General features: G+C 42.1%; 1 protein-coding gene across 5 annotated transcripts in view; it reads left to right on the forward strand.

Moving 5' to 3' along the window:
* The window catches only part of DPYD (dihydropyrimidine dehydrogenase), a 498,994-nt gene that overhangs the window by 210,792 nt on the left and 261,695 nt on the right, over positions 1-26,507 (forward strand). The gene's annotated exons all lie outside the window — the stretch shown is intronic.

Genomic DNA, 26,507 nt, shown 5'->3' on the forward strand with positions numbered 1-26,507 from the left:
CTTATTTTGCGCTCTCCTCTTTCACCCTCATTAAAAGGTTCTTTAAATACTCCTCACTTTCTGCCATCAATGTTGTGTCATCTGCATATGACCCTATATAAGTGAATGGTTGCAACTTGAAGAAACTAGCGGTGCGGTTTCCATTGTGAAGGCTCCCACAGAATGCAATGTACATACAGATTGTATCTTACTAAGTTATTGCTGTCAAAGAACTACTTTTGCTTCCACAAGGCAACCTCTGCCTGCACCCCAAATCTAGCAATAGGGCGCTCCAAGCACAGCAGCAAACAGTACAGTTCTTCCAGGATAATGAACTGTTTCATTGATAAGTCTTCATCAGCAAATTAATTCTCCCCAAAGGTACATCAAGTGGCCATGGATCAGCAATCACTTGTAAGTGTAATGACTTAGTTGGATTCAACTCTGTGTGCAGAGTATACAGATACTATAATGACCCCCATTATATGCCGCCACCCAAAGGGATGGCCATTTTGCTACTGTCTATATATGTAGTACCTATTCAGCAAGAGAGATTTGGACACTCCTAATGAGCTCTTCACTGTTTCCAAGTGGTACATTGTGATGCTTGACATCTGTAGAACTTATTTTCACATTACGTTTCCAGGAACTGAGTGGTGCCTTTTTCGTATCTGGCATGGTCGGGTTACTAAAAATATGTTTCAACTATTACATTTGCTTAGTTCTGCTTCACTACCCTTTATGAAGATGATTAGTTGTAATTTTGCCCATTTCATTTAAATCAATGCATATTTTGCCACTGACCTCTGTGGCGTGTAGCTTGTAACTGCTAAATACTAATACAGTGGTACCTCGGGTTAAATACTTAATTCGTTCCAGAGGTCCGTTCTTAACCTGAAACTGTTCTTAACCTGAAGCACCACTTTAGCTAATTGGGCCTCCTGCTGCTGCCACGCCGCCAGAGGACAATTTCTGTTCTTATCCTGAAGCACAGTTCTTAACCCGAGGTAATATTTCTGGGTTAGCGGAGTGTGTAACCGGAAGCGTATGTAACCCGAGGTACCACTGTAGTATTTTGCACTTTTATCTTTGCTCAAAGGAGGATCAGTGCAAAATAATTAAGAGTTGACCCAACATCTCCTCATTGTAGTAAAACTGACCTCACCCCCCCCCCCAGGAACCAATAAAAAAAATCTGAATTCTGGCTGATCCTCTGTGGATTAACAACAACAATGGTAATATTCTGCGAACCGCCCTGAGACCTCCGGGTATTGGGCGTTATACAAATTCAAAAATAAAAATCCACTTTTAGTAGCAGTGGCAAATCCATGTAAAAAGCTAAAACTGCTGGCAGAAAAAGCAAAGCAAAATATTTTTAGATTTTAGAGACAACCACAGCAACTCAAAATCAACTTCTTAAATTATACCGTTGGCTCTAGCCTTGAGCACTTGAAAGGCCTTTTAGTTTATGAGAGAATTTTTCATTGGATTATAATATTTAAAGTTAATTAAAGATATAATTTGCTCTTTAATAAACAATATGTTTTGTAACTTCATTAAGGGGATGCTGCCTTCCTTTAATTGTAATGGTCCAAAAGGTTGTCAGCGAAGTGTACATTAACTGCAGAGATAATAATGTTTTTATATGCTAATAATTTTTAAATGAATAACTTGTGTGATTCTGCAGCCGCATGGGGGAAATAATTTTCATTGCTAAAGCTTACTCTGGTGTTAACCCCTTTTTCCTGAGGAAAAGCGCTGGCCGATCTTGGTGTAAAATGCTCATTCGTTTTACATTAACGCTAATGGCAGGCATGTTGGACCCACTGGTGTGAAAGGATTAAAAGCAACAGCAGCAGCTGTAGACAGGCACGAACATTTCACCGAGAAATCCTAGTTAAGAGGGAGCTATTGGGAGCATGTAACTTGATTTTCTATTTATCGATTAGATGCTTCTTGTTTTTTGGTTGCCATGTGGATCTCCATTGAAATGGGCACCTCTTGAGCTCAGATACTGAATGTAAAAAAACATGTAGCAAACCTGCCTCAAGGGGTCCAAACTAAGGGAAGCAAAAATACTCCTGAGCAGCAGGCAGGTGAGTAACATTTAAACTCACTGGCATTGTCCCATTTGTGGTGATAGTTCTGGTACCGTTGCTCCCTTGCGCACTTCTTAGCTTCTGACAAATTTCCAGTCTTTCCCTTCCAGCCATTGTAAGTTCAGGAGGAACTTTGAACCAATGATCTAGAACATCGTCCTTTCCCCACCTCTCAGATGTTCCACTAGATTTATCAAACCATTGTTTGTGTCTCCCCAGATGTTTCTTCAAAATGTTTTGCACGGTTTTTCCTTAGCAGGACTTCAGTGTCATTTTGTACTCCCAGGCCTTATCAACATGGTCCATTGTATACATGAGGTTCTTCATCAGTCCCAAACTCCCAGCAAAGACTCTGTGGGGCAGATGGCACAAACAGTATTTGGTTTAACAACCTGCAGGCATCTTTCCTGTGGCTTCCAGGTAGACACGTGTCCAGTGCTATTTTTCTAGAAAAAGAGGTGCTGGAACTCACCATGAGCGCCCCTTGTTCTCTTACAATCGCAATGGCGCCTATCTGAGAGACGCCAGAACTGAATTCCAGTAAATTACAGCTGAAAAACAACAACCCTGGATGTGCTTATACATGAAAACCGCATGCATTAATTTGTTTTATTGAAACTTGTTTTTCCCCCCTTGAAATTCCTCAGTTACCTTCCCCTTAGCATGAGCCTTGGAATTTAACAGCTGTTGTGAGCCCAACCTCAAGCTCAGAGTCAGTCCTGCACTACCGTGCATGTCCAAAAGTACAGTGCGTTTGGCAGACATTTTGTCCTTTAAAAGAGTCACCATTTTTTTGAGCAAGGGGCAGAGCTTGAGAGGGCAGGACTGAAGAAAGTGACTGATAAGACATCAGTCCACCTCTATCCTTTATTGGAGCAATTTACTCAGTCAGAGCTATCGGTACTGCTGGAACCGACAGCTGTGTCAGCGCAGCACTTTCATTCTGGGTATGAAACCAATTGCTAATTTCAAATTATGAGATTGTATGTTTATAGGCCCAGTTTGGTTCTGAACCAAAAGTACACAAAACGAATGTTATTATCACTTGCCCATGAAACCATTGAGAGAGTTTGCTCTTTGATTATGAGCAGGAACACACGTGTGCTCATCTTGGTACTCAAAATTTGCATCTAAGATTCTTTGCTCTCAGCATAAACCTAGTTGTGTCAAATGCACAAGAAGACAGTCTTTTTAGATTCTAGATTAATCAATCACTCTAGATTCTAGATTAATCACTTAACCAATTAATTAATCAATTGCTCGATTAATCTAGGAAAGTGGGTTACTTGGTGGAAATGGCCATTCTGTATTCTGTGCTCATTGCCACTTGACAGACCAGAGCACTTGATTCTATTATAAAGTTGCTTTGAAATTTGGGGAAATAACCAACTTTTCTTATAATAATATTTTGACATTTAAGTGTTCAGAGAGCTTCACATATGCTGATCTCACTAATCCTTGCAACAACTCAATATTATTATCTTAGTTATGCAGTGGAGAAAATGAAGCTGAGAGATGGACACCAGTTACATGTTATGGTTGTCATGGGGATTGCATGAATATGGCCAAGACGGCGAGTTTTCCTGAGGCCCTTTTCAGTGAGCACCAGTGAAAAGCAACTTGTGATGTGATGACCCCAGTTCATATGAGGCATCTTCCGTAATGTTATGGCCGAAGGGTGCAACTCTCACTTTTTCTCCTGTTCTTTAATCACCTCGGTTGTATCTCTGCGCCGAGGAGAGCAGCCAAAGAGCGCTGAGGATTGTGGCCTTCTGCAGGCATTTTATTTTTTTTCAAGATAACCAGTTTGCATTTATGTCTCAAAGGAGCAATGCAAGAAATAATATATAGATCTGTCGTTTGTTAAAGTTTTACATTGCAGCTCACAGGAGCGTGGCGGAGAGATTCACGTTTGCTTGAATTTTAATAAGAAACTACTTAGTTCACACTTCTTGAACTGATATACAAACCAAAAACATAGCTATCTTTTGAAAGTCACTATCAGGAGCTGGAGTCAGGCTCAGGTTAGGAATAAAACACCAGGTGTCCATGAAGTTAACTCTTTATTGAGGGAAATTAAAACAGCTTAGACCGAGTGGTCACCACAACTATTCCCAGTAGGTCTTGCCCCAGTGAAGCAGTTTCAAGGACTAAGGTCCCTGCCTTCCCACTGCTTTCTAAAATCCTTCCCCAGCAAAGTGAGCCAGTGTGGTGTAGTGGTTAAGAGCGGTAGACTCGTAATCTGGTGAACCGGGTTCGCTTCCAGTCTCCAGTCTTACATTTCCAGTCTTCACTGATTATTTATCCTGTAAAGAGCCACATATATGTTTTTGTCTGAAAAGTGCAGACAGGTATTCCCCACCCTCCCCCCACCCCTGATTCGTCCAGCTCTTTCTTTCCTTTTTGTCTTTCAGAGCTGCTTCCTACATTGAGTTTCCGCGTTTACATCTCAGAGGTTTTCTGTGTGTACAGTTGCCATGCTGCGATTGGCTGCAGCTCCCTGTTGAGTACATACTTAATAGAGAGCCTGGATTTTCCTCTGCATATTGTGCTAAGAAGTCCACAGAAATATATGTGTGTGTGAAAAAGAGACTTGCAGGTGTACAGTGTATGTGCACAAATGGAACGCAAACACCTTAAAAATTTTTAAAAATCAAATATATTAACTTGGCTCCTCAATGGCTTATATATATATATTTTAAAACAATTTCCTTACAGTGTGCCGTGAGTCCAATTTTTGCAACGTGCATTAGCTGCCAGTTTGTGCTTTCTGTATAGCCAGTGTTTATGATACAAAAACGCACCCCGCTGTGATGACAGTTATACTAATCACGAATGCTATAATGAGCAACTGTGAGCCTCTGGAATGTAAGAAAGAACGAGAGAGGTCTGCTCTTAACCTGTCGCTGTGTATTTCCCCCTCCCTGTGTTTAATACTGTCAACTGAAGGCTTAAATATTACCAAGGGTAATGAGAAGGAATGATAGTTTAGATGCATTCTTTCCTTCAGCCCCTGGTTGAATTAAATATTTCATTCCCTCTGCAGACACACAAATCTATAGCATCCTTTTGAGATGAATTCAGAAGCAGGAGCCTGCATTCTTTTATTCCTGGACCAGAGATTAAAATTGATCACGGGAGGCACAGGGGAGCCGGTTGCAGTATCACAGCTCAATGTGGTTAACGAGGACGGTGCATCGCTTCTGTTCTACTTAACTCTGCACTTACAGGTTACAAATATTATTGATTGCCAGGGTCATTGGAGGCTGAAGGCAGGTTATGTCACTTGATGGCATTTGGCAATTTTTTAAGGGACAAGAGCAATGAGCCCTCGTAGCGGGCGGGACAGGTATAGTTTAAAGCTGACAAATGGAGATTTATATATGTGTGAGCTGGCAAAGCCCTTCAGGTAGAAATAATGAATGGAAATCTGATAGGCTGTTTTATCATAGGTCAAATGATGTGCAGGAGGAGGAGGAGGAGGAGGGGAGTTAAAAGACTTTAATTATTACCTTTTTGTCAAAACGAACTGATGATGGGTTTTCAGTCCCACATCCACCGCTTCTAGACAAATGAACATTGCTTAAAATCCTTTTCACAGGGCATCATTTTTAATGTATGTTAGAGATGGTTTACCTAAAGCGATTTGAGCAGTGTGGCGTAGGTGGAACAATATGTGAAAAAATTTGTTGAACAGCCTTTAGTGTTTTCTTTTCCCTTTTTTCTTTTCTTGTTCGTTCAAGTAGATGTAAATACTCCGCAGGATTAAAGCAAGCTAGAGTTTTGCAAAGTCCCCCCCCTGCCGCCCCCACCAAGGTAGAGAAAAGTATTCCAAAAATGAAAGTTTCTACCAATAAGCATGGCTTGTGGGCATGATAAACTTAAGTGCTCCTGGGCAAGAGATGGTTGTGCATCCCAGGATCCTGTGCCCATATGAGTCGTGTAAGCAGTCTAGTCATTTGTTTATTGTTGTTGTTTTTTAGGTTCACCACCTAGCTGTCTTCTGGTATAATGAAAGGGGAGCTACACAGTTCTCCTTATCAGGGTTCTCCAGATACATTACTACACATAATCACGCATGCGTGCGCGCACACACACTTCCTAATCTCTTAGGCTTGCAGACACAAAATTATTTATGATGATTTCTTGCTAAGAACATAACTAGACCCCAGCTAGATCAGACCAAAGCTCTGTTTAGTCCAAGGGTGGCCAACTTTGTTGGCATCCAAATGTTGAAGAGTACAGCTCCAATCATCCCTGATCATTGACCATGCTAGGTAGGGCAGATGGGCATTATCTTCCAAATCCAGAAGGCAGGACTTTGACTATCCCTGACGTTGTCTATTATCCAGCTTCCGATTTGGTTAATCAAACTCCTGAAAGGTTACAGCGCCTGCTGTGGCTGTAGAGACCAAAATGGAAGAGACCAGTTTTGTTGCGGCTGATGAAGGTGTCCAGTTGTGCTCATGCAAATGCATCTTGGCATTGTTTCCTCTCTGCACTCCTCCCACCGGCCACTCCTCCTCTGGTCCTCCTCTGCCATGGATACACAACCTGATTGTCTGTCTCTAGGCATTGCACTCTTCTGGACGTAAATAGTCCATTAATTTCCGTAGCCTTATTCTGAGTCAGATTAACATTGGATACAACCCATTGCCTCCTAGAATTCAAGGATGAGGTGAAGGGTCTTGCCACTTGCACTTATCTTTAATTATCTCCTAATGGTCTCCTGAGATCATTGAACTGCACTTCAACAGCCGTTTTGTATAGATAAAAACAAGGGACACAGCAGAGTTGGGAAGAGTTCCACTGATGCACACTTTTGTTCCCTCTGTATGCTGGACTCAACTAGAGACATGCCACATATTTTTGAGTACATTGAAAAAGTTTTACGTTGGTTTCACGTATCCCTGAGGACTCTCATTGTGGTATTGTTGTGCACTCTTGAGCAGTGGGAATGCCAGAGTTACTTCTCTAATGGCCATTTGATTTGAAAGAAACATTTATTACATTTCTATCCTATCTTTTCCCCAAGTAGCCAGATGTCAGGGAACTGCCATCGGAGCGGGAGGCGGAGAGGAGGCTCCCGGACGATGGTGGAGAGGGTCCTAGTAGAAGGAGGGATAGCCCATCCAATGGGGAAGGCAATCAGCGTAACACCAGTGGAAAAGGGGAGGAGATAGAGGAATCGGAGAGGTGGCTTCAGGACTCTTCGCAGGAGACCAGCGGAGAGGGTACGAGTGCTCCATTGCCCACACCCACCTTGCGCAGGAAACTTTCGCGCAGGCAACGGAGGAGGAGACTGGGCGTCAAACAGCTTCTATGTTGGAAGCGGTTTAAGAAACGCCCACTGACGGATGCTGCCAGCGACTGAGGCAGCCACGGATCTTGAGGCTGTCCTGACAGAAAGGGTTCAACCATGCATCCTAGCCAGGAGTAAAGGCAACTTACGCACGAGCAACCCCTAGAACCATTACACCTAAGCTGACATGTATCCTTCTCCTCCCATGCCATCCTCACAGCAACCCTGTGGTGTAGTTTAGGCTTAGAGACAATGACTGGCCCATTTCATTCACTGGGCTTTGTGGGTGCTTGGGGATCTGAACCTGTCTCTCCTGAATCCTAGTAACTTTTAACTGCTACATGCCTTTGGCTGTACGGGATGAAATCTTCACTCCAATTTGTGCCTTTAAAAATGTGCAGATTGAGGAGTCATTGCGAGAGTGCAGCGGAAATAGACTTAACACCACATGAACCTTTTCAACCCACCCTAACCCAGCCTGCTGTCTCAACAGACGGAAGCCAGTCACAGATTCTGCAAAACTCATCTTCAGCTTATGGTCAACACGTCAGAAACATGACCAAAAATAAACCAGACAATGCACCAAAATCTTCAAGACAGGACAAATGCAAAAACATGCTGCATATTAACAGCTGCTCAGTTCTGTACAAAATAACAACTATCCCTATGTAAGACCCTGAGAGCAATCCTTCCAGCTTCATGTGATTCTAATTCTCACCACCAGTGATAGAAATTTCACCACTATCAATGCCACCCATGTGATTTTATCTCCCAGTAGGTATTGAGGCGACCTTCCTGATAGTTTGCCCAGTATTGGACCATTAATTTGCTGATAGTTCATCCAAACAGGAAGCTGTGTTATACTGAGTCAGACCACTGGTCCATCTTACTCAGTGTTGTATAGACTGACTAGCACTACCTCTCTAGGGTTTCTGGAAGGGGTCTTTCCCGCATCTCTACCTAGAGATGCCCTCCAGGTGGGCTAGTGTAGATTCACTTCCTGCCACCCCAACATATGACTGGGTAGAGATAATCCTTCACCACCATGATGCATGGCTTTTGGAAATCCCTTTAAGTTGATTCAAGGTCTGTACACACAAGACCACCTTATATGCTGCATTATGGAATCCCAAAGAGAGACGAACTACCAGAACAGTTGTTCAGTAACGTCATTTAGACTGAAGCATGACATGCTCGATGGGACGGACTCTTCATCCTGTTTAGTACTTTTTAACCACCCTGGGCATATGAAAAGGTGGTTAAGGGAGGGCTGGAGAAGATGTAATTGCTGATTACAGCCAACTGATTGGGTTTCCACACCTTATACTAGGACATTGTAATATTGTGATAGGCACAGCTCTCGCTCCCTCTTAAGCATGGTGTGAAGTAATGATGAGATAATCAAAATGGAGTGGGCAAAGTGGGCAAGGCTCAGATTGAAGAGCATACTTACTTTTTAAAAGTTATTTTATCAATGTAATGCAAAATGAGGGAGAGAATTCTGATGGTTTCTCTTCCCTCTCCCCCAAGAATGGACACCATCTTCATTTCCCCCCCTTAAGTACATTTATATACTACCATTCTTCCACACTAGAACTAAAGGCACCACTAGGGTATGTTTCTAAGCCATCACCACGGAAAGAAATGGGGAAATCACAACTGTCTTGCACTATTCCAGTGGATCTTGCAGAGAACTTTTCAGATGAATGTGCCAATTGATTGGTTACATTTGTTTATTATACTGCCTGTTATCTCTTTCTTCATCCAACAGCCTCAAAAAGGTACCAATATAACATATGCAAATTTATTTAAATTTAACAAATTAATGAATAGTCATCAAGTCAGTCAAAAAAAGATTAAAATCAGTGATCAAGTCTCATTTTAAGAGGTTGCTCATTTCTAAAACATCTAGTGGAAGCTAGAGAATCTCCTTTTCTATGATAGAGGTAGACAAGCTGTAACTCAAATGAGATGTTCTTAGGGTATAAAATTAATTTCTTGGTGATTTTCCGTCTCCTTATTGAATATTATGAATATTATATAACAACAAATGTGAAATGGGATGCAATTTAGTTTTACATTTGGTGCATTATAAATGTTAATTACTTAATAGATTAAGACAATATTGTATGCCTTCAGCTGAACCATCTGCTGATGTGATTTGGTAAAGCTCTATTTGATCTCATTGATTTACACCAGTGAGGGATGGTAGTACCATATAATACAAGTGACCTGGCCATTTATAATTTCATTAGGATTTGCTAGCATTGAATGAATATCCACTTTGCCTCTCAGTGCCACTTTGCATTGATCTAACTTTCCTCCCACCACATCTGACTATATGGGGAATTGATCTTGTTTTAAGGGTTTTGTTTAGAAAAGTGCACTATTCCATTCCTACTCTACATGCAGCTATATATTTTCCCTATAGAAATTCTCATTTTGTTGTGTCCTTTGGCTTAGAACCAAAGCAGTTTTCTACCTCTTATTTCTAATGAATGTCATTGACCTGTAGAACCGTCCAATGTGTGTTTACTTAGAAGTAAATGTAAAGGGACCCCTGACCATTAGGTCCAGTCGTAGCCGACTCTGGGGTTTCGGCGCTCATCTCATTTTATTGGCCGAGGGAGCCGGCATACAGCTAGCATGACTAAGCCGCTTCTGGCGAACCAGAGCAGCGCACGGAAATGCCATTTACCTTCCCACTGGAGTGGTACCTATTTATCTATTTATCAACTGCTAGGTTGGCAGAAGCAGGGACTGAGCAACAGGAGCTCACCCCATCACGGGGATTTGAACCACCGACCTTCTGATCAGCAAGTCCTAGGCTCTGTGGTTTAACCCACAGCACCACCTGCGTTCCTTACTTAGAAGTAAATCCTACTAAAACCAATGGGTCCTATTCCAGAGAAGGTGAACATGGAATTACAGCCTTGGAGCACTAGAATTCCTCTGCTTTTTCTTTGATTTCCACCAGCATGGACAACTCATCTAGGCCCTATTGCTCTAGCTAGATGCATGCTTCTATGTGAATTGGCTTCTGCATCTTTATGTGCATGGTTAGTGACTGAACTAAAGTTGGATTATGTCTGCTGTTTTCAAGTATTTTAAAAGATTGATTTCATTTGCTTTACGAATGTACAGCATAGTTCAGTACCAACAGCTTGCCATCAGGAAGCCCACAAAGAAAGCAAGCGTTTTCCCAGCAACTGGTATTTGGTGGGTTATTCCCTCTGAACATGGTGCTAGTCTCTTCTCATCCCTTTCCTTTCTCCCAATATTTGGCAACATAGCCATGCTGTGCTAATAAATTTGCAAAGCACATTCTTCAGCCAATGTGTGCTCTGATAGGCTGGGGTTCCCATCTCCATGTTGGAAGCCATGTACACAGAGAAGACAGTCGCCTTCAGACTAATCACACATTGCACAGGTAGTGGGTGGGGCCAAGTCTTGCTCAACTTGTACTTCAGGTATTCAACCCCCCCCCAAAAAAAACCACACACAACAACAACAACGATCATTTCAGTCCCTTCCTGTTGGAGGCAGGTGTGCACACACTTGGGATTCCTATTGAACTACAGTTTCTGCTCTGTCAGGAACATCTGAATAGACCTGCAGATACCTTCCATTCCTTTGACTCAGCATTAGCTCTGAAAGGCTTGGAACGGAGCATGTCCCTGTCATTTGGCCAGTGATCCAGTCCCTAAACAATGTGAGGAAGAATGGTCGCTCGGTGGCCCTCTAGCGTGATCACACACGTCAAACAAACAATAATTGACGAGAGTCCTTGTGCATTGGGGACTGTTGATGGTATTGATCAACATGGTAGCCAAATATTTCCAGATATTGCATCATAGAAGAAGAGTAGATAGCTGTAACATGTCGATGTAAATGCAGTACCTTGCTTTGCCAGTGCTGGAATGCTGCCAAACATTGGCCATTTGGGCCCAATTGTGTGAAGTGACCTGTTTCCTAGTAGTGGGAATTTAGCCTTGGCGTGAGAACGGTCCTACTTCATTGCCTTCGCTGAAATTTCACATGCTCTATAAAGGCTGGCTTTGGCCCCAGGCTGAGATCGCTAAACTCATTTTCCCTTGTGACCTTTTCAGATTTGTAGCCAGGATGACAGAGAGGGAGGGAGGTCGGGAGCAATCTTCCACTTTATCCCCCTCCTCCCTTTTCCAGCAGCTGTTTCTTCACTTATTCTACAAATACGTGTAGGACTCTTAAGCCCAGCAAATCATGATTCATGGCTAACCGTTTCAGCTTTTTTCAGCCTTGGCAGAACAGAACGTAGAGAAAGAAGCAAAGTGCCAACATGGCAAGGTATGAAGCTGCGATATCTTTCTGTTACTGTCAGGCCTCTTGTAGTAGCTTACATGACAAGCAGACTTTGCATCTGTATACTTGGCAAAGCTTTACCTGCTTGTCATTTGGCTATTAAAGTCGCAGGAACATTGGGGAGTAGTTAGCAAAAAATTCCAATGGATATAATGTAGGACTTCGAATCCTTTGCACAGACATGAATTGAGCAAGTTGCAGTCTTTCCGCCCAACTTACTTCACAGGGCTGTTGTGAAGGCAGAATAAAATTGGATAATAAATCTCATGTACACCATCATGGATGAGCAAATTTAGTAGATGAGCAGATAAAACAAACAACACTGTATATTGCACAGACGTTGTGTTCAATGAAACCAACCCTGTGTTTAATGATATTTGCCTCTCCTTATATTCTATTAAGAAGATACTGTTTTGTCCCTTGATCAGATGGTGGTCCTGAAGAGCCAGGCACCAGGACTCTTAAGCAAGCAGATAAAAAATGGAATCTTTTCTAATACCAAATACTTCCAGGGTGGAGAATATTAATTGGGATTGTTGCACAGGAGAAAAGGATTAACACGTGTCTGTATGTACCACAGTCCCAGACCTGATCTCTTTTTCTCTCACAGACACACAGCACACAGTTGCTATTTAAAGTTAAAAATGAGTCACACAGAACAGAGCTTTCTTAAAGAGCTGTAACTTGCTGACTGGCTTTCCTTAAGTGTTTTTGCTTATCAGTGCTGACCACCTCGATGCTCAATGCTCAGCCAATGTTCCAAATTGCTTCACTACTTTCAAGGGATTTTGAAGGGTTCTTTCACAAACTATCCCCTACAGTTTATTAGATTATAAATGTGCAGATCCAGTAAAAAGCCAGAAATCATCACTGTTCTCTAAATCAGCCATTCCCAAGCTAGTGCCCACCACATGTTGTTCAACTCCCATCAGTTCCTCCATCTAGGTTGGGGAATGGTTTCTGTAATGTGTAAATGATGATGATGATTATATATATATAATTCCCACTATGGGTGGCTACCACCAGAATATTAAAAACATGATAAGACATCAAACATTAAAAACATCCCCAAACAAGGCTGCCTGCAGATGTCTCCTAAGAGTCAGATAGTTGTTTATTTCCTTGACATCTGATGGGAGGGCGTTCCACAGGGCAGGCGCCACTGCCGAGAAGGCCCTCTGCCTGGTTCACTGTAACCTTACTTCTCGCAGTGAGGGAACCGCCAGAAGGTCCTTGGAGCTGGACCTCAGTGTCCGGGCTGAACAATGAGGGTGGAGATTCTCCTTCAGGTATGCTGGGCCAATTGTAGATTGACTCTGACTTGCTGTACTTGCACAGTGTGTCTGTTGTTTTTGTTGTTTTGTGTATTGTGTTGGTGAAATACCATATATACTGTATGTTTTGAAATGCCCGACAGTCTACAGGTCATGTGATTCATGCCCTTGCGGTAGCCATCTCTTCCTGGTTTCCATCTCATGAATACCCTTGCATGCAAGTACGTCATTATCCAAGTCCTTTTCCTTTCATGCCTTCTGCTTTTGGGCTTTCTGCTCTGATGTCCCTTAGTTATGAATAATCATAATTCGTTTTCACAGAAACTCCCCCCTCCTGCATAAAGGGATTCTAACATTTAAAATGTGATGGGAAACCAAATGGTCTCCCTCCTCCAGGAAAATTGTGCGAGAGTCGAGAATCCTTCCTGCTCCTGTTCAGAAATGTGTTCTGCATAATTAGCATAGAGTTTGCCTTTCTGATACAACGTTTTTCACTAGGGCCGTCAGCCAATTATATAATATTTAGTTGATTAAACATCTGCCTTCACCAATCAATCAATTAATTAAGTTGGATGCAAGTTGTAATCAGTGAGGGCAAATTTTAAGAGGGTGAGGGTGATAAAAGTTAAAGGCACACGTTTATTTTTTGAGGCTCTTTTGATTCTGGTTTGTTACTGCAACTGGATATGCAAAAGAACATTTTCCACCCACTAGACAGATTAAAGGTGTTTCTAGAAAAACAATGGAAATGGTTGGTTTTGTTTTTTAAACTTATTTTGCACTTTCCCTCCATATTCTCCCCCAAGCATTTATATTGACATTTTGATCATTTGGAAATTAATTTAAAATAATATATAAATGTTTATTATTATTATTATTATTATTATTATTATTATTATTATTATTATTATTAAAAACCGTAAATAAATCATTGTTCAGTCGGTTAAAAAGCAGGTGATGAAACAACAACAACAATACAATGACCTGAAAATACAAAGTGTTAATAGAATAGAATTTCCACAAAGTTAAGACCACTCTGTAACAGTACATAAATGATATATTCCTATAGGCCAACATATTAGTATAGATCATTTCTGTTTGTCTGACAAATATTTGATTATTCAGCACTGGGTAATATCTGACTAAGTCATACTCAGAGTAAACCCTTTGAAATCCCATACACTTAACTGAGGCATTATTGCCAAACAGGTAACTTTGCATGTAGGAGGCATGAGGCCACATGCACTGGTCTCACCCCTAACATCCCCATGCACACCAGTGGGAAATTTGTGTCTTTCCAGATGTTATTGGACACACAACACCCATCAGACCAGACAGTATGGCCAATGATCAGAGAAGATGGAATTCGTAGTTTAGCAACATCTGCAGATGCTCCAGGTGTCCTTATTTTCCAGGGACATCTCGGATTTACAGAGGCCATCCCGGTTTCTGATTTGAGCTTGGGATGTCCCACTTTTCCTTAGCATGTCATTTCATTGGAGAAATGTTAGAAGATACAGCGTTATTTAGAAGATATGGAGTTATACAACCTTTAGAAGACACCTGAAGGCAGGCCTGTGTAGAGAAGTTTTAAAATGTTTAATGGGTGGGGTATAAATAAAATCACCACCATCATCATCATTATGGAATAGGACAGGGATCAGTAAACTTTTTCAGCAGGGGGTCGGTCCACTGTCCCTCAGACCTTGTGGGGGGCCAGACTATATTTTGAAAAAATATATATGAATGAATTCCTATGCCCCACAAATAACCCAGAGATGCATTTTAAATAAAAGCACACATTCTACTCATGTAAAAACACCCTGATTCCCGGACTGTCCATGGGCCGGATTTAGGAGGTGATTGGTGTGTGCATCTGGAGGGACACAGGTTTCTCACCAGCAGTTTTAAAAAGCTGCCATCTTATTAGAAAAATATCTTCCTTCCCAGCCATTCAGTACCAGACCTTCCCATGTGGTGAAGGGAAGGTCTGATACAGAGCTTCCAGTCACATGGATGCTTCTACTCAGAAGCTGTTGGGTGGTGGTGTAGTGTCATAATACTAGCTTCCCAGCAGGTGTGTTACTGCTGCTTACCAGGAGGGAGAGGGGAGAGATGAGCTTGCAGCAGACGCCTGGCACACCACACAACCCTCCCCACAGTGAGCAACCTTCTTCTGCATCTACTGACATTGAAGTGAACAGGGTAGAACTTCCCTGCACAACTTGGGAAGGCCTGGACTGAGCAGGTGGAGGCAGTGTGCTAGCTCTGTGCCCTCACCACAAATTGGTATTTCCTCCTCAAGCTTACATGTCGTTTGCAGTAGTTCCTGGTTGTGGGGAAGGAATGAGAAAGTTCCACCGTAGATGTTGTAATACATACAGATGGTTTTTGGTGATTGCCAGATGATTTGTTTTCCCTTTTTGTATAGGCCCCAAAAGGCACTTGTGGAAGAAGAAAGCCTTTTATTTGTCCTCTACTTCTTCCAACTATTCTTTGAAACACTTCATTATTTTGAAGTTCTGTTTTTTTATAAACCACTTGTGGAAAACTTGCCCTCCAGATGTTGCTCCCATAATCCCTGCCCATTGGCAATGGTGGTTGGAGTTGATAACTTTTGTAGTCTAACAACAGTCACAGGGTTTCTCCATCCCTCATTTTAAGCACGCACAGTAACGAAGTAATGTTGGGAATGGCCCCTTCTATTTTCCCTTGAAGGAAACACTAACTTGTGAGTCATTGACCCATGATTTTATCCACCATGGTTTTATTTTTCTTATTACGAAGTGGTGGGCTTCGCTGGAGAATTACGATTTAGGATTAATTTAAACAAAAAAACGAAAACACCACTTACTGTAGTAAGAAAATCTCCACTCAAAGTAGACCCATCAAAATCAAGTGAGTTAAATCCATTGTTTTCAGTGGGGCTACTCTTAAGTATGATTAGCTTTGGATATATCCAAATAAGTGTGTATGTATACATATATGTATGTATTATTTGTGTGTGTGTGTTCAAACACACACACACACACAGAGAGAGAGAGAGAGAGCGCATAAAAAGAAGCAGTTACGTTACAAAATAAATCTGCCCAGTCAGTCTTCCAAAGAAAAAGAGGAAAAAATAATAATCAAAGTGGCACCTGCTGTGGAGATGAGGCATTAATCTCAACAGCAGGAAATAAAGAGGGAGAGAGGAGAAAATACAAAAGCCCAGACATTAAAGAAGTAATTAAAACACTTATCTCCATCAACATACATAACAAACCAACAAAAACAGCCCCTACCCCCACAAATCCAAACACCAGGGGAAAAAGAGGGGAGCATCCATATTTGATTGAACTTCGCAATGGGAAGTCACCAAACTGCCAGCATAGAATAGGGAAGGGTTTGCAGCAAAGGGAGGGCTTCTTTTCTTAAAAAAAAACAACAGACGGACCTTGCTAGCATGCCAACTGCTGTCAGCCTGACCTTGAGAGATACTGGTCACCTGCTATTACCTATGAAGCCTTGGGTTCTTTTCATCTCCGAAAATCAAACCTTCATAACGCTATACCAAGTATCTAGTTAAGAGATGTCGCTGCCTTTCTGTTTTCATTTTCTTCTAATTGGAATGAATTTTAATAGCCAAGAGCTGGTGTGTTTTCTCCCTCCGCCTCTCTTTCCTTGTTTGGCTTGATTGTCATGCTCTCCTTTTCGCGAAATTCTTCCAGCAACAGACAGCCTGCACCTTCCCTATGAAATATTCCCATTTGCGAAAGAGGCGCATAAATATTCATTTTTTCAGCACTTAAAGCAAACTTTACCTGTAATTCTTTTTCATGCACTTCCCATCAGAGGACATCCTGCAGGCATGAGCTGTCACATCCAGTGGCCCACACGATCTGTCACTGACATCAGCCTTCCATAGCTTGCCGAGTGGTGACATTGCGAGTCCTAGGGCTTTTCCTTACAAAGTATTCAATCAAAAAGATTTGTTCTCAAATAAATATATTTAATGAATGAGCGGGATGAGGCTGTGTCTTCCAGCATGAATAAATATTTTATGTTAAAATTGCAAAATGTCTACAATGTAATGTGAAGTCTACACATTTCCTTAGGAATGTAAGTCCTTTTTCCCCCCCTCCCGGGGTAGAGGTGGTGGGAATCCTGTTAAGAACATATTCGTATGATGAGGAATATACAATTGCAGTATGTGTTTTAGTATTCTATAGCTGTTATTATAGCACAAGGTGACAGGCTCTATCTAGAGCGGCTTGAAACTAAATCACTGTTTTATTGAAGCCGCCAAATGCAAGACTGTTAATAGTATAAATTGTAAATGTTCTCTTGTTATATGTCACCTTGTGGTTTTATGTATAAACGGTTTTAAAATATAGGATGAAAATCCAACTTGAGATTGTTTTAAAATGGTTTGATTATCTTGGACTAATACTTATCTCAAGGAAGTAGCGTTTGAAACTTCTAGTACTCCCTTTCTTAGTTTTTGTACATAATAGTTTTTGTACGTAATTACCATCTTTGTTTCTAAATGGGCTTGTTGAAGAGATCAGAGTTTCCTAGAACATTATGTGATGCTTATGCAGACTAAATTTAGAATATGTGCTTTTATGTACGTTTGATGTTTACTTTCAGTGTACTCAAAGTACAAGACATCTTCTCTGTTTTTGCAAACCTATGAATGTTAACAATCGTCATGCTATCTCTGAAATGGAAATGCAAGAAGCCATTGAAAGAACTTTGTGTACAATGGATAACTTAAAGGGATCCCCCCCCCCGTAGATTTTTTAAAAAATATGTCTGTCTTTGTGCTAGAATTCGCCTGGGGTTAGGGAGAAATGGAGAATGGTTTTTTTTCTCTTTATATAATCTGGCCAGCGTATTCCATCCAGATATGTACATCTCTTGAATTTTGTATAACTGGGTCCTGGACAAGTTACTTCTAGGCTTCTCTTCCATCAACTCTCCCTTCAAGGGCAGTTCTATAAGAGTTATTGAATGAATCTTACAGTATGAGGAGATGACCTTTGAGTAGAGAATAAATAAGTGGGTGTGAAAGAGTGACTAAGATAGAAATAATGCAGCCCTATTCACGTCTACTCAGAAATCATCTCCATTAAGTTTACTCCCAAGTTAGTGTGTATAAGGTGGGACGTGGGTGGCGCTGTGGTCTAAACCACTGAGCCTCTTGGGCTTGTCGATCAGAAGGTCAGTGGTTCAAATCCCCACAACAGGGTGAGCTCCTGTTCCTTGGTCCCAGCTTCTGCCAACCTAGCAGACAGCCAAAAAAAAGTGCAAGTAGATAAATAGGTACTGCTCCAGCGGGAAGGTAAATGGCGTTTCTGTGCGCTGCTCCGGTTTTGGTGTCCCGTTGCGCCAGAAGTGGTTTAGTCATGCTGGCCACATGACCCGGAAAAACTGTCTGTGGACAAACACCAACTCCCTCGGCCTGTAAAGTGAGATGAGTGCTGCAACCCCAGAGCAGGGGTGTAGGAAGAGGGGGCGGTCCTCCCCAGGTGCCATCATGGAGGGGGGTGACAAATTATCAAGGAATAATTACTGCCCTACTAGGGCGATTCATAAAAAACTTTTTTTAAAAAAATGCCTGCTTCAAAGGTCTTATCTTACTATACTAGGGATTATATAGCTATATATGAAATTTCATGCGTATCAGTTAATATCTTGACCCTCCTCCATGAAAATAGCTGTTTACTTGGCCATTTTCCTATGTCATGAAGGCTGAAATTTCAATTCAGTGGAGCACCATAGTTGGTTTCCTTTGGAGGCTGGCAGGGAGCTGAAAGTGGGTATTGCACCAGCATGTCAATATTTATTGAGATACAGTGGTACCTTGGGTTACAGACGCTTCAGGTTACAGACTCCGCTAACCCAGAAATAGTACCTTGGGTTAAGAACTATGCTTCAGAATGAGAACAGATATCACGTGGCAGCAGCGCAGCAGCAGCGGGAGGCCCCATTAGCTAAAGTGGTACCTCAGGTTAAGAACTGTTTCAGGTTAAGAACAGACCTCCAGAACGAATTAAGTTCTTAACCCGAGGTACCACTGTATACTGTAGACTTCAACATTCTAAACTCTTAATTCTGATAGCCAGCCTCTTGTATAGCTGAAGTTGCAAAACGTGATCCTTTGAATGTTTAACAGTCCTTGGTCTGCTGTGACTGGACTTCCTCATACTTCTAGCTCCCTTTGCTAATTTCTTGCATACTTTGTTCTTTTAACGGCAGCCAGCAAAACAACTGCACACATTGTCAGAACATCACAGATCTGTTTTGCAAAGTCCTGTTTATTCAGAAGTGTGGGATTCACTGCTTCCTTTCCATTGCAGATGTACTGTGTGTGTGTTGCCTGCCTCATGATGGTACAGGCATTAGCCCCAAAGTTTGCCTTCTCCAGTCTTGCTCCAGTCTCTCAGCCTTGTTCCTGTTACACACAGCCTACCAAATGCCATTCTTTCTAACCCAACTGAAAACATATGGGGAAAGTAAACGATCATTTGTGGATATCCAGTTTAAGATAACTATGTGAGAATTTGGTTATTCGTCTCTTCCTCACAAGGACCACAAACAAATACATACCCAAGGACTTCACACACAAACAGGCACAAATAGAGGACTCTGGCACTCACTCTCTCCTGCTGACAGACTTCAGCAGCTTTACTCCTACAGCCATTTCTTTTTGGGGAATGGCTCCAGCCAGGAAAAAAATCAATGTATACCAAATATGTGTTGTAATTAGGGATGGGTGAATCTGTCAGCTTTGGTTTCTCTTGGTTTCTTATTTTTTCAGTCTTCTTCTATGTTCAGGTCCCCACATTGCTACATCAGTTTGTGTGTGTTTTAAAAAAACCAAAGTCCTCATCAAAATTTGCCTGCCATTTGTAGAAATTTGTCCCCATGTACACATTTTTTGCAAATCAGTTTTCCCTAATATAATGCATTTTTCATGTTGTTTTCAATGATATCTGTGTTTCTATGCACAGCACATGCATTTTTGTGTGTGTGGCTTGTCTTGGGAACTGCATTGCAAAATTCAAAGGAGTGCAAATTTCAAAGGATGGCTGTGCTTCAGTTAACATATTGTTACAGAAAGTGTGGACTTGGTAGGTTTTACCTTTAAATGCAAACTGGACTGAGTTTCTCCCGCATCCCTAATTGTAGTACAACTTAAGAGATTTTAATTAGTGTTGTGTTGGTATTTTTGTCCATCCCTCCCGTTCTGAGAAGTGTGACATCAGAAGGATTTCTGGTCCACTTATTCTGTTTGCATCAGAATTCACAGAAATCTAATTCCTCAAGCATCCCTAGTTCAAGGAGACATTTTTTCACTGCTGTATCACAGCCCTTTCTTCTTGGAGTTTTGAAAAGTTTGGCAAGCTTTATAGCATTGTAGGTTCACTTGTGTCAGCCTTTGGATGGTTGGAACAAATCATTTTGATTTTATAATAATTGGGATGTTCAGGTTTTATGATGCTGGAACAGGGTTTGACCTATCCACCTTTTAAATATATGTGCTTGTAGAATATAAATGCTAGAAAGGATTATTTTGTTGGGTTGTGGTGATTGTAAAACGACCTGGGTAGCAGAAATGTTTAATAGGCCTTGCAGCAGCTAAATTTGAGAGTGGTGTATGTATTACCAAAGCGTGTGATTCCTGGGCATTTACTGCACTCATCATAGAAGTGGGGGTTTCCAACATCTGTTTAAATGGCATCCTGTCCTGGGTGCATGTTACTTCCAAATCATTTATCTATTTCAGATGTTATTCCCCCTGTATCTCTTATTGCTGGTGGCTTTTATACAGATTGTGTGTCTCTATGTTTGTTCTCAGTTACGTTCTTCCCATGTAGTGTGTGTGTGTGTGTGTGTGTGTGTGTGTGTGTGTTGTTTTTTACTCCAAATTGTTTCTCTCCTGGGTGGCTGCTGGGTGATATACCAATATTTGATCTCTCTCCGAAGTGTGTTTCTGCTGGGTGGCTGTTCATTACCAAAGAGTGTCTCTCCAGTGTGACTATTGGCTCTCTATCCGATAATCTTGATCTCACTCTCCCATCTGTCCATTACTAGATCTTTGTTTAACAAAGTTCTCTGTGCCCTTTAGTGCCAGAGAGGTGGCGTATTGAAATGGTAACTGAGAAAACGTTCCCAAATACTGCTTTCAGATGACAGGGTCACAAATATAGCTTTGCTCGATTGCCCACAAAATGAAAAGGCACACATGTAAGTAGCAGCACACTCTGTTGATGATGTTGCTATACACAAACACAGCCAAATTCTTCCCTGGTTTCAGTTCCAATAGCTTCAATTCTCTGAGACCCAAGAATATTCTGGGCTGCAAGTCTTCAATGAGTAGCATGTTAGTGCTGCTGTGCACTGAGTTTTAATACTTTATTTATTTTACAAATTCTTAAACTGCCTGTTAGAGCATGGTGCTGATGATGCCAAGGTTGCAGGTTCAATCCCCATATGGGATGGCTTCATATTCTTGCATTTCAGGAGGCTGAAATTGATGATCCTCGGGGTCTCTCCCAACTCTGCAATTTTGTGATTCTGTGTAATCTTCATAGCTGCCATGTTGCACTTGCCAACCTGAAGCCATCAAAACACCCAGGGAAATAAGCTCATCGTTTGTTCACCCTCAAACAAGCTGTACTTTGTCCAGTAGTCCTGTTATACCTGAACTGGTCCTTTCTGCATTATGGAATTTAGAACTTTATTCTCCTCCGCAAATAATTGTTCATGAATTGGTCTCCTAATTCCCTAGGAAGTATAACATCTAAAGTTTTAAACCTTTACAGTGCACATGGAGTAAAATCTACAGGGTCTGTTAAGACAAAAGCAACACTTAAACCAGAAGTCAGTATGCACACACAGTCATACCTCGGGTTACAGACGCTTCAGGTTGTGCGTTTTCGGGTTGTGCACCACGCCAAACCCGGAAGTACCGGAACGGGATACTTCCGGGTTTTGGCACTCGCACATGCACAGAAACACTAAATCGTGCTTTGTGCATATGCAGAAGTGCTGAATCACAACCCGCACAGGCGCTGCGCTGCGGGTTGCGAACGTGCCTCCCACACGGATCACGTCCACTGTATTCACACACAGCGGAGAATGTTCACACACAGGAGAATAAAGTCCTGGATTTCTAAGTTCCACCATGGCTCTACAGACCAGAAAATTGAACATTGGCTTAGCTGTCAGTGTGGTTTCCTCCTATAGGGTGGCGTGTCCAACTTTTTTCTTTTTCAAAAAAAAATATATGTATGCTTCACCATTCATTCCTCACTTTTAAGAAAAAAAGGACCCACAAATCAAAAATAGTTATAAAATACACTACAGGTGAATGTGTGCATTTGAGAGAGAAAGGAAAAAAGAGGCAGGTGTAGTACAGCTACTTGCAGATCAAACCTGACTGCTGACAGCTTTGCTCTCTTCAAATTAATCTGTCCAAAAAAGAAAAAGGCTGCAGAAGTGAGCTCACTGTGGGAGATGAAAATGGTTTAAAAAGTTGTCATAGCACCTTGTTTTCCATTATCTCCTGTGTGGAAGCTCCTTGGTGTTCTGACCATGATCCAATCAACTATAGAGGCGTGTATTATTTCTGACTAGGTTGCGGCTACATAGTCGATAGTTAGCAATCTTTACTCTGAACTAGCCTACAGGCTATACTAAAGATGGTAACCAGCCAATTTAGTCTTTTATTTATGTACTCATTTACTACCCTCTTAATGAGTGGCTTTGTTTTACTTTTAAGTGCTGATTTTACTTTTTTTTTTTTGTTGCCTGCATTTTCAATTTTATTTGAAAGTAAACTTATTCTTCATATATATATATATATATATATATATATATATATATATATAGTTTAAATTCAACGCACGAGCCCACTCCCAGCCCAGCACCATCAGTCTATAAATGTGTCTGTCTATCTTTGCCCTGTCTTTGTGAGGCAGAGGTTCCTTCAGCAGAGTGTTTTGCATTCGTCTTGTGCTAGAGGTGCCACTGTCAGCAGTGGTTGCGTGTATAGGTGAAAGTCTTAGCAACTTGTCAGGTGAGTTCCCTGTCACCAGCAATGATTATAGAGACTGGGAGAAGGAGCCCTCCACTTCCCAGACGGCTGCAAGATGAACTGAAATCCACCTAGCCAGCCCTTCCCAGAAGCTGCGCTGAAGAACTCTTAACTGCAACTCAGGATCTGGGCCATTACTTTCTTAATTGTACCGTAGTTACTTCTGCTTATTTTTCCTTGTTAAAAACTGATTTAAAAGAACTGCTTAATAGCTTTGCCATTTAAAAACCATCATTTTTATTTTCTTCCTAATTTATTAATAAGCCTTCTTCCCCTCTAGAATTGCTTCCCCCCCCAGGGCTTACTAATACTCTGCGTTAACAAGGCTTTAGTTAGATGCACCTCTGCTTCTGTGACGCGCACACAAAACACACACAAAAGCAAGAGGCTGGAGGGATAGTGTTACCTCAGATTGCATCTTCTGAGGAGCTCTTTTGCGAGATGTGCCTTCACCTTTTGACGCTGTTTGTCAAAAAAAAAGGAGGAAACAGTTGGCAGGAGGGCAGATGTTGGAGGGCCCTCTCCGCTGTCACCACATCCCCTTTCCCACCACGTGTTTGTTGGGATGCTTCCAAGGGAATGGGGGCAATTGGCAAGCCCCCAGCTGGCTCCAGCCCACCGGCCAACGTGCCAGTCAAACTCCAGTCCTTGGTGCAGCATGAATCTGTGACCCAGAGCTTCAGAAGCTGGGCACGCAACTCAGCAGAGTAAAGGCACAACAGAAGTGGCAGGGAGATGCCGTGCAAAGCATATTTACAGCAGTTTATTCAGTGTATATCAGGACGAAGGGAAAAACATGTCTTCTCCCTTTCACGTCCAAGCAAGCAGCATAAGCAAAAGCTATACACAAATGGAAGTTCCCAGCAAGGTGTGCTGGAGTGTAAACAGGCATGTGACACACAACAGTCACGCCTGTACTTAAGGTGGAATGGAATATTCTAACAGTGTTGTGGGGAAAGTCTGCAATGGAGAAGCCTGTTGCATGCGCCAAGGCTCTTCCCATGATTCAGAACTAGCGGGAGCAGGCTCCCATTGCAACTCTCTGCCCCACGTCCCAAGCTTAGGAGTGGCTTTTGAGTGGTTCACGAGCCTCGGGGAAATGCAGAATGGGAAGGTGATGATCCCATAGAGGGGCCCAATGGGCTGTGGCGGCCTTCATTAGGGAGAATGAGAATCGGAGACTAGCAATGGAAGAGAAAAGTACCTCTTCATTCCCTGCCCATTCCCTTCCCACACCAGGCTTGTCTCATCTTCCCACCACCCAAACCAGCTCCTTCCGGGGAGGAGGAGGCACGTGAGAGTGAGACAGTCTCTGCTTACTCACTAAGGAACAGCAAGCTCCAGAAAGAATACCACTTCCATATTTAGGAGGAAAGAGAGGTACACAGGAGGCTGATTCAACAGTAGTCAGGGTAGTGAATGAGGGGATTAGCAATGCCTGTGTTGTGTAGTAAGGAATAGGGGCCTATCTATTTGTATTGCCTCAAATGCCTTCAGGGGCTGAAGTACCAAAGCTTTCTCTCAATACAAGTCAATGGGAAAACTTCAAGGGATTTCAGCTCAGTTCCAGGAAAGCAGTACACACAGGGCTTTAATGAGGAGACATCCTTGCACTTATGGTATAATAGATGCAACTGGAAATGTGTAATTATGCCCTGTGTTATGAACACATCAACTTTCCTTCTGAAGTCACATTATATTATCTGTCTTGCTCTCTTTGAGGAAGGGTGGACTGGTTTAGTCTGGGATATAGATATATAAAAAGGTCAAGGTCAAGGACCCCTGGACGGTTAAGTCCAGTCAAAGGCGACTATGGGGTTGCGGCGCACATCTCGCTTTCAGGCCAGCATGACTAAACTGCTTCTGGTGCAACGGGACACCATGACGGAAACCAGAGCACACTGAAATGCTGTTTACCTTCCCACTGCAGTGGTATCTATTTATCTACTTGCACTGGCGTGCTTTCAAACTGCTAGGTTGGCAGGAGCTGGGACAGAGCAATGGGAGCTCACTCTGTCGCAGGGATTCAAACCGCCATCCTTCTGATCGACAAGCCCAGGAGGCTGAGTGGTTTAGACCACAGCACCACCCGCATCTGGGATGCTGAGTTTGGTCCAAGAGTTCCTCCTCTTAAATGCAACACACACACCGGTTTTTGCTCTGACACCTCTGTTTTCAAGGGAAATAGATATTGTGCTTGCTTCCTTGGAAATTTATGGGCATTCAATTGTGTGGGGGCATTGTGGGTATCTGCATGTTCTATGTTTGATGGAGCATTGAATGACTCTTGGCAGTGAGCATGGCAGGCATCCAAGGATATGGTCTTCCAGGGTCCTTCATCCTTGAAGGTATATCTCTGGATTTTCTTTTTCTAAGTGTTGTGTGCTTTTTTTTTGCACTCATAATGTCTCCTTGCTCCAAATGTAGAGAAGTGTTTTATTTTCCTGTCTTCAGACATTTTCTTGTCTTGACTGAGGTCTCAGGGCAGTAAAATGGCACTTGGTGTATTCTTTCATATGAAGTTCAAGTGAGGGGCTTTTAAGGTCCAAAAAGACAATGTGTCGACAGTGTGGTGACTGGTAAAATATTTGCTACAGTTGTCCATTCAAGTGGCTGAAACAAATCCTTGTCGGGTAGCAGCTTATCAGTATTTATTACAGTAAGAAAGAAAAGCTGCCAGAACGCTCAACAGAGATATATTTCCTGATGGCAGCTGCCCTTCCTCCCTTATTAGAGCTACCCAGTAGATCTTTCTGAATGTGTACAGGATCTTGTGGGGGGGGGGGGAATATAGAGATGAGCCCTAATTGTGTAGAGAGTTGTTAGTGCTGAAATATGTGTAATCAACATGAAGAGCTCTTTTGTCAAGCCCTTATGCAAATCATACAAATATCAAAATGGTTTAATTGGGTTGTATCCAACAAAGTCATCCCATTAGTGCAAAGATTTCTGTCTGCATAATGTAACTTCCTCATCTTCTTCTCTCCCCCCGTGCCCCTCTAAATCTGCTCTGGAGGGTTTTGGATTACCCCCAACTTCAGGTCTTTATTTGGCTATGAACTCACTAGGTGAGCTCAGGCCAAACAACACTTTACTCTTTGCTTCTGTTTCCCCACCTGCAATACAGGGGATAAGAATATTCACTGACATTGCATGATAGTTATAACTACTGTGTATAATAGATGTGAAATGCTTTGACCACTTGAAAACATTATACAGTGGTGCCCTGCAAGACGAATGCCTCGCAAGACAGAAAACCCACTAGACGAAAGGGTTTTCCGTTTTTCAATGCGCTTCGCAGGACGAATTTCCCTATGGGCTTGCTTCGCAAGATGAAAATGTCTTGCGAGTCTTGAGATTTTTTTTCGCTCCCCACCCCCTTTTTCTAAGCCGCTAAACCTCTAATAGCCTTTTAGCAGCTAATC

The sequence above is a fragment of the Podarcis tiliguerta genome, assembly GCF_965153285.1.
Source record: "Podarcis tiliguerta genome assembly, chromosome: 6".
NCBI lineage: Eukaryota > Metazoa > Chordata > Lepidosauria > Squamata > Lacertidae > Podarcis > Podarcis tiliguerta.